Below are 9,094 nucleotides of genomic sequence, written 5' to 3'. Positions count from 1 at the left end.
TAATATCAGGATGTGAGCTTCTTAGAAAGCTGCCTCCCTCTTGCTACTTCTCTAATAGGAAAAAAAAAAAAAAGAAAATTGTTTTCTCATTGTAATTATTTTGCACAATAAAATAGGTAGTCCAAGTTGTATAAGCATACCTTTTCCTCTTGGGACTCAATGAAGTAAAATAGAATTAATGTGTTTTTGTCGCTGTTTCTGGGTGTTGATGATATTTTATTTTATTGTAGTTGGAAGTATATAGTTTGGATGTTTTTAAGTGAACATTTATCATTTTTTTAAAAGATACATTTTTAAGACTACTTTCATTTTTAAATATCATTTTAAATGACTTTGTTTTCCATAAATTGGTTCTCATGCCAAAAAAATGCTGACTAAGGGTATATATAACTGAGTCATGTATAATCAGTATTACTCTCTTAAGTAGACCATTTAGGATGGTAGGACATTCCAGATCTGGATAATAAACTTAGCCTGTTTAGTGATGGTAATAAATCAGCATCATCTGGAAAGTCCCAACACTCTGTAAAATTTCTTGTAATGTTCCCTAACCCTTGGTCAATGCTCTTTGTCTTTAGAATCACAGATACTGGTATGGAAGAAAACTTTCTGGTTATATCATGATACACAAGAACATGTTCCAAGCTGTTTTTGTTTGGGAGGGGAATGTTTGTATTGTTCTGTTTACTTTAATTTAGTTCAGTTTTGTTTTCAACTGAAAAGAAGGAAAATACATAGATGCCATTCCAAAATTGCACAGGGAACAAAAATAGAGAGAGATAATAAGAAGTGCCTGTCAAATGGAGATTTGAGTGATCTGAGTAAATCACCAGCCCCAGCCTACCACATTTTCATCTGCTTGACAAGAATAGACAGAGTATTAGTAAGACGGATCAGAGTTACACTCAGGGTTGGTGATACCTCTTCAAGAAATAAAAACAAACTTGTTCTTTCTTCAGTTAATCACTTTCAGTTTGAGGTATAGGTTTCCAAACACATACGAGTCCACTGAGAATCTATTTCTACAGGTTATTTTCTAAAGTGAGAAGGATCTTGAATCCAGCCTCTTTTAGGTAGAAAATTAGTCTTTCAGGACAAACTGGTTGAACAAAATCTCACTACATAAACATTTTCTTGGAACAAAAATATTTTTAAATACGTTCTTTATAGCTGTCATATGTTGAGCTCTAACTATAAGTGCCTGCATATATTAATCCATTTAACACTATAAAGATATAAAAACCTTTCAAAAATTTATTGTTCTTACTATTATTCTCTTGATATTACAGATGAGGAAAACAGGGCATAGAAAAGTTGTCACATTCTCAATGTCAAATAGCTACTCAGTGAAGAGTTAGAACATAAACCCAGGTCTATCTGAGTCCTGAACTTGCACCTTCAGTGTTTGCCTTCTACTACCTCTCAAGCAAGAAGCATGGCCATGGATGTCAGTATAAGAAAACAATCTGGATGATATCTGAGAACTAATCAATGGGTTGGAGCCATAGTATAGTTGTCTCTATTAATTGGCAGTGTCAGAGAAATTACAGTGTTTGCTATGTGGATTTCTTAGGAAATGATGTCTATATAATTGCATAAAGTTCAGACATTTTCAGAGAAGCCAGCAATTTCAAGTTCCAACCATGTTCTCTATTCTTCGTATATTAGGGCAACTTCTGTCTCCTATTTTTTTTTAAAAAAGGCTGTAGTTTAGGCTGGGATCAAGGATTATCCATCTGAATTTTTAGAGAAATAATTGGAATCTAACCAATGAAAGATGGTTACATGAGTTGGCATTCTGACTTTCTTCTGCTTCAGACCTTTGGCACATCAAGCTTCAGCTTCTATGCTGAATTCCAGCAAAGAGAGTATCTGCCCCTTCCTTGCCCTTGCCTGTTCCTCCACCCCTGCTTCCACCTTACAGCTCCAGAGAACTAGGATCGGACATTACTTCTGTCTGCAAACAAATTATCCACTGTTTTTCTCAATACACTAGTAGCAGATAGCAGCTGAAGAGTCATGTAATTTTCTTTGTATCTCTAATAAATTTTCAAATATCAAGGCAATAATAACACATGTTCCTATCAAAGATATAATAAACACATATCAATTCTCAGACATGCCAATAAAGTTTTATTTAAACTTTCTAAAAGGCAGTGAGAGTGCATGGGCAAATGTGTTTCTTTTCAAAATTTTAAAGGATCTCAAGTGTCCAGACTAGGATCGATCATAATCCACCGTACATTTGTGACCTTCCATTGTGTAGGTATATATTTACTAAATTTATGTGATTAGATTGTTTGTTTACTTTAATATAATACATGTTTGTGAACATACCACCCAGAATGAAGGTGATATTCTTTTTTGTCAGTTTTACTGGAGTACAATTTATAGAAAAGAAAATGCACTCATTGTAAGTATACAGTTCAATGAATTTTGACAAATATGTAGACTTGGGTAACCATTATCACAATCTAGACATAGAAGACCATCTTCATCCCAAAGAGCTCCCTGATCCTCTTTTGCAAGGCAATACACCTCCCTCAGCTCCAGGCCCTGACAACCACTTAGCTACTCTCTCACTGTAGTTTAGAGGCTTTAAGAATTTCATGTAAATTGAATCACATAGTATGTACTTTGTTTCTGATTTATTTCATCAAAATTCTTTTGAAATTCAGTCACGTTGTTGCAGGTATCAACAGTTAGTTTTTTAGGTAGTATTCCATTACATGGATGTACTACAATTTATTTACTTGTTGGTAGACATTTGGTTTGTTTCTGCTTTTTTGGCTATTCTAAATAAAATTTCTGTGAATATTTATGAACAAGTATTTACACTTTTTTTTTTTTCATTTCTCTTGGGTAAATACTTGGGAGTGAAATGGGTGGGCTGCAAAGTAAGTGCACTTTTTTTTTAGATAGCACAAAGTGATGATTTAATATATGATAACATTGTGAAATAATTACCACAATCAAGTTAGTTAACACATCCATAAACTCATATAGTTATCATTTTTTGTTTGTGCAATGAGAACACTTTAGATTTACTCTTTTAGCAAGTTTCAAGTATACAGTACTGTATAATTAACTATAATCACCATGCTGTATATTAGATCCCCAGAGCTGATTCATCTTATAACTGAAAGTTTTTACCCTTTGACCAATATCTCCCCATTTCCCCCAACCCCCAGCCTCTGGCCATCACCATTCTACTCACTGGTTCTATGAGTTTGACTTTTTTATGCTCCACATATAAATGAGACCATATTGTATTTGTCTTTCCGTGTCTGGCTTATTTCACTTAGGATAACATCCCCCAGGTTCATTCATGTTGCAAAGGGAAGAATTTCCTTCTTTTTATGGGTGATTAATATTCTATTATATATTATATATATATATATATATACACATGTACATATGCATATATATACAAATACATATATGTATATACACACACACACATGCCACAGTTTCTTTGTCCATTTATCTGTTGACAGACACTTAGGTTGTTTCCATACCTTAGCTATTGTGAATGATGCTGCAGTGAAATTACGGGTACAGATATCTCTTCAAGACACTGATTTCATTTCCTTTGGATACATATCCGGAAGTGGGATTGCTGGGCCATGTGTAGTTATATTTTTGATTTTTGAGGAACTTCTATATTTTTTTTCCATAATGGCTGTACCAGTTTACATTCCCACTAAAAATGTACAAGAGTTTGCTTTTTTCCACACCCTCATCAATATTTATCTCCTGTCTTTTTGATAATAGCCATACTAACAGGTATGAGGAGATATCTCATTTGATTTGCATTTTCCTGATGATTAGTGATTTTCAGCACCTTTTCATATAATTGTTGGCCATGTGTATGTCTTATTTGGATAAATGTCTGTAAGGTCCTTTGCTCACTTTTTAACTGTATCGTTTAGTTTGCTATTGAATTGTATGAGGTCCTTATATTTTTTGGACTGTAACCTCTTATCAAAAATATATGATTTGCAAATATTTTCTCCCATGCCATACATTGCCCTTCCATTTTTCTGATTGTTTCCTTTGCTGTGTACAGAGGTTTTTAGCTTGATGTATTCCCACTTTTTAATTTTTGCTTTTCTTGTCTGCTTTTGGTGCCATATAAAAAATATATATATTGTTGCCAAGACCAGTGTCAAGGAGCTTTTCCCCTATGTTTTCTTTAAGGAGTTCCATGGTTTCAGATCTTACATTTATGTCTTTAATCCATTTCAAGTTAATTTTTATTTACAATGTAAGATTAGGTTTCAATTTCATTCTTTTGCATATGAGTATCCAGTTTTCCCAGTACCATATATTGAAGAGACCATACTTCCCCTATTGTATATTCTTGAAACCTTTGTTGTTGGCTGTATACATATGGGTTTATTTCTGGTCTCTCTATTCTGTTTCATTGGTCTATGTGTCTGTTTGTATGCCAGTGTCATACTGTTTTGATTCCTATATCTTTCTTTTATCAGTGTTTTATAGCAGTGGTCCCCAACCTTTTTGGCACCAGGTACCGGTTTCATGGAAGGCAATTTTTCCACGGATGGGGGGGAATTGTTCAGGCGGTAATGCGAGCAATGGGGAGCAATGGGGAGTGGCCGATGAAGTTTTGCTCACTCGCGTGCCCGTGGCTCACCTCCTGCGGCCCGGTTCCTAACAGGCCACAGACTGGTACCAGTCTGCAGCCTGGGGGTTAGGGACCCCTGTTTTACAGTTTTCAGTTGTACAAATTTTCCACTTCCTTGGTTAAATGAATTCTTAAGTATTTTATTCTTTTTGATGCTATTGTAATCGGCATTGTATCCTTAACTTCTTTTTCAGATAGCTCATTGTTAGTGTATAAAAATGTAACTAATTTTTGTATATCAATTTTGTTTCCTTCAACTTTACTGAGTTCATTTATTAGTTCTAATAGTTTTTGGTTGGAGTCTCTGGCCAGAACAATTAATCAATAAACAGAAATAAAATATATCTGATTCAGAGAGGAATAAGTTAAATTGTCTCTGCAGATGATACAATCTTTTACATAAAAAACACTAAAAGCCAGATTTTTCATGGTAACTCATTTGTAGCTCTATGGCTTTTCCCCCTGTTTTTCTCCTATTTCTTTCATCCTTTTCACCCAAAGAAACTGTCACCTGATTCTTATGTTCATCATTCTCTTGCTTTCCATTTTATATAGTTCTTTTTAACTATTTCATGTTTCCATAAAGTGTATATGATTTTAGTTGTTTTAACACTAGTAAGGAGGATATTGTACTATAATGTAATAATTTAGTATATTTTTTCACTAAATAGCATGCAATTAACATTCATATACAGTATTGCTATAATTTGTTCAATTTGAATGTTGTTCTATAGTCCGTCATGTAAGTACACAATTAATTCATCTACTCTCTTGCCAATGAGCATTTGAGTTTTTTCTATGGTTTTGCTATTATGAACAGTTTTGCTATGAACATTCTTGTACATGTCTTCTGATATATATACGTATAAACATATATATAAACATATGTTTCTCTTGACTTTATATACAGGATTAGTATTACTAGTCTAAACTTACAAGGTAATACCATAGTGCTTTTAACACTTAGCACTCCTACCAGAAATGTATAAGAGATTTAAGGTGTATATCACTTCCAACACAGATGTTGACTTTTAAAAAAATGCACAAAGTGAGAGTTGCGAGTTAAGTTTTATTTGAGGCAAAATGAGGACTGCAGCCTGGGAGACAGCGCTTCAGATAACTCTGAGAAACTGCTCCAAGGAGGCGAAGGCGGCCGGGGTGGGGGGGGGGAGGGAGCCAGGCTATATAGAAACTTTGTAACAAAGGGCAGGTAGTCTGTACATCGAAAGATTATTGTTAATTAAAGAAAACCAGATATCTCAAGTTAAGGAATTGAGCGCTTTTCTATGTATGGGAAGATGCAAGAGTCTGGGCTCACTGAAATCATTCCTTTGATATGCACCTCAGCCATCTGGGGCCAGTATTCTGTGTTTTCACATCCTGAGTTTCCTGAGAGCTCACTGTACGGAGTGGCTGCAGTCTGATGGCTGCTAGATGGCAGGTATTCTTTTCAGCCCTGAGTTTCCTCAGGGCTCACCAGCTCATGTTGGAGGGCTGCAAACGTTGATGACTGTGACATCCTTTGTTTACTGATATGGCAGGAAATATTGATTTATCACAGGGTTCTTCCAAGCTTTTAAAATATCTGCTCTTTTAATGAGAGTTACAATGGTATCTTATAGCAGTCTTGATTTACATCGCCCTGACAATGGATGAAGTTCATTTATTAGCGATATGTATTTCCTCTGCTGTCAAATGCTTTTTCATGTCCTTTGCCCCATTGTTTTCTTTGAGTTGTAGCTTTACTTATTAATTTGTAGGAGTTCTTTAACTAGCCTTCATAAAATTTACTTGTTGGCTGTGTTTATTGCTGATAGCTTTTTCTCATTTATAACTTATGTTTCACTTAGGAGTATTTGTTGATGAACCCATTTTCTTAATTTTAATATTATCAAATATTGTCAATAATTTTTATGCCTAAAATATGTTCACCAATATGTTCTACTAAGATGCTCACAGTTTTGTTTTTAATATTCAAATCCTTAATCTTTCTGGAAATGATTTTATTTTTGTGGAAAGCCAGTTTTTCAGTTTTACTTATTGAATCCTCCCACCCTTCCTTACTGATGAGACAGGACATCTCTGACGTACTTAAAGATCTATGAATGGGTGAGTCTAGTTCTTGGTTCTCTATTCCATTGGCCAGTTTTCTATTCCTGTGCCAGCTACATACTATCTTTATTACTATAGCTTATAAAAAGTTCTGATAATTGATATGAACAAACATACAATAAATTGTTTACTTACACAATGAAATATGAAACAACAGTCAAAATGAATGAATGTGATAATATATATAAACCTAAACAATATATTTTTAGTAAAAAGTCCTAAATTATTACAAATAGCATGGTATACTTTATAATAAATTTTAAAAGAACTGAAAAGTATGTTACCAAACCAAACACACGTCAGCTCGCCCACACACAGTAAAGCCAATCTACTGACACTGAGTTGTGGTGAAGGAAAGTGCAGCGTTTATTGCAGCGTGCCAAGCAAGTAGTCCAGGGTAGCTAGTGCTCAAAAATACCAGAACTCCCTGATAAGTTTCAGGAAAGTATTTTTAAAGGCCAGGTGAGGGAGGGGAGTCCCAGGTTATGTAACCAGCATAGTCCTGTGATTGGTTGACGGTGAGGTAACAGGGCAGTGCCACAGGGGTTAATGTTATCAATCCTTGGTCTCCAGGAAGCCTGCAGGCTATGTGCCCATGGTCATCAAGTAGTTAATGTCTTCCCTTTGGTGGGGGTTTTAGTATCTGTAAAACAACTCTGGAAATGTGCACAGATACTGTTACCTAAATACTTAAGAGAGGAACTAAACCAGAGGATACGGGGGAGGGGTCTGTCCCAGGAAGGCCCAGTAGGGTCCTGCTTGGTTACAATTAAACTTGTATGGGTACATATAACAAAGAAAATAAATTATATGAAAAGAAAATGCATAAAACTGCTCTTCCTCAGTCTTATGATTCAACAATCCATGACTATAATTTACCACATTAAGATATTAAAAGAGAAAAATAATATGGTTATTTCAGTTAGGTGAAGGGAAAGTATTTGATAAAGTTCAACCTAAATTCATGTCTTAAAAAAGAAAACCTCTTAGTAATTCAGGAATAGATGAGAACATCATTAATCTGATAAAAGTATCTTTGAAAACAAAAAGTCAGACACTGCTGAGCCCCCATCCATCTTCCACCAGCCACTCTGGACATAAACATCCAGTCATGAATGAAAATAAGCTGGATCAGAAACAAAACTGGCTGAGCAGGATGAGTAGTGTGATGTCACGTCAGCCTGCATGATGTCTGTAACTAAGCAAGGAGCTGAATTATCCAATGGGGAGGGTAATCTTCTCTCAGTGACTTATAAAAATGTTGTAAGAATTTGTAGGCCATTTTGGAGGGTCATCTCAAGTATTGAGTTAAAGACAGAAGATGCGGAACAAAACAACAGATGACTTGTGAAGAGAGGAGGTTGAGACCAAGGTTAGAGTACATCTGCAATGATGTACTGTCTCTTTTGGAAGAGTTCTTGGTCCCAATGCTGCACAAGCAGAGAGCAAACACTTCTATTTGAAAATGAGAGGTGACTACTACCATTACATGTCTGAGGTTGCCACTGGTGACACGAAAGGGATTGTGGATCAGTCACAACAAGCATACCAAGAGGCTTTTGAAATCAGCAAAAAGGAAATGTAACGGACTCCTCCTATCACATTGGATCTGGTCCTTAATTTCCCTGTATTCTATTTTGAGATCTGAACTCCTCTGAGAAAGCCTGCTTTCTTTCAAAGACAACTTTGGATGAAACCATTGCTACATTAAGTGAAGAGTCATACAAAGACAGGAGGCTAATAATGCAGTGACTGAGAGACAACTTAACATTGTGCACATCGGATACCCAAGAAGACAAAGCCAAAGCAGGAGAAAGTCGGGAAAATTAATCAGCCTTTCAACTTTTGTCTGTATCACCCTAAAATTTACAAAAGACCATTCTCATCCAAGCCGTTTTTTATGCTTTGTGACAGTTTTATATTACTTCTATTTGAATTTCTTTCTCATGTGGTTTTTATGTTTAATACTAGAAGAGAAGGGTCAGTTAGCATTTAGGGACTTACCTGTTTTCATTATGAGATGCTCAATATGGGGATGTGGAATTTTTACGCAAGTTATTAATGCTTGGCATAGTACTTTTGGTACATTGTGGCTTGACAAGGGCCAGTGTGAAAACTGCTTCCATGTCTAAGCAAACAAAACTGCCTGGTGGGAGATAAAAGGGGTAATTGGTTCTAGTCAGAGGTGTCGTTACTGTTAATTGGTTCTAGTCAGAGGTGTCGTTACTGTGGGTCCTTTAAGATTTAGAGCGTAAGGCTGTAGTACAAATATATATATATACCAATGGATATTGTATGTTGAACCAAGTGTATCTGTGGAATACACAACCTCAA

At 35.5% G+C, this 9,094-nt stretch overlaps 1 pseudogene; it reads left to right on the top strand.

Annotated features, from left to right (window-relative positions):
* The first annotated feature begins 4,598 nt into the window (after positions 1 to 4,598).
* LOC133097348 (14-3-3 protein zeta/delta-like) lies at positions 4,599 to 8,590 on the top strand (annotated as a pseudogene).
* Positions 8,591 to 9,094: the final 504 nt, after the last annotated feature.

The sequence above is a fragment of the Eubalaena glacialis genome, chromosome 9 (assembly GCF_028564815.1).
Source record: "Eubalaena glacialis isolate mEubGla1 chromosome 9, mEubGla1.1.hap2.+ XY, whole genome shotgun sequence".
In the NCBI taxonomy this organism is placed as follows: Eukaryota; Metazoa; Chordata; class Mammalia; order Artiodactyla; family Balaenidae; genus Eubalaena; species Eubalaena glacialis.
Note: the sequence above shows the minus strand (reverse complement) of the source record. Positions and strands in the feature narration are given on the sequence as shown.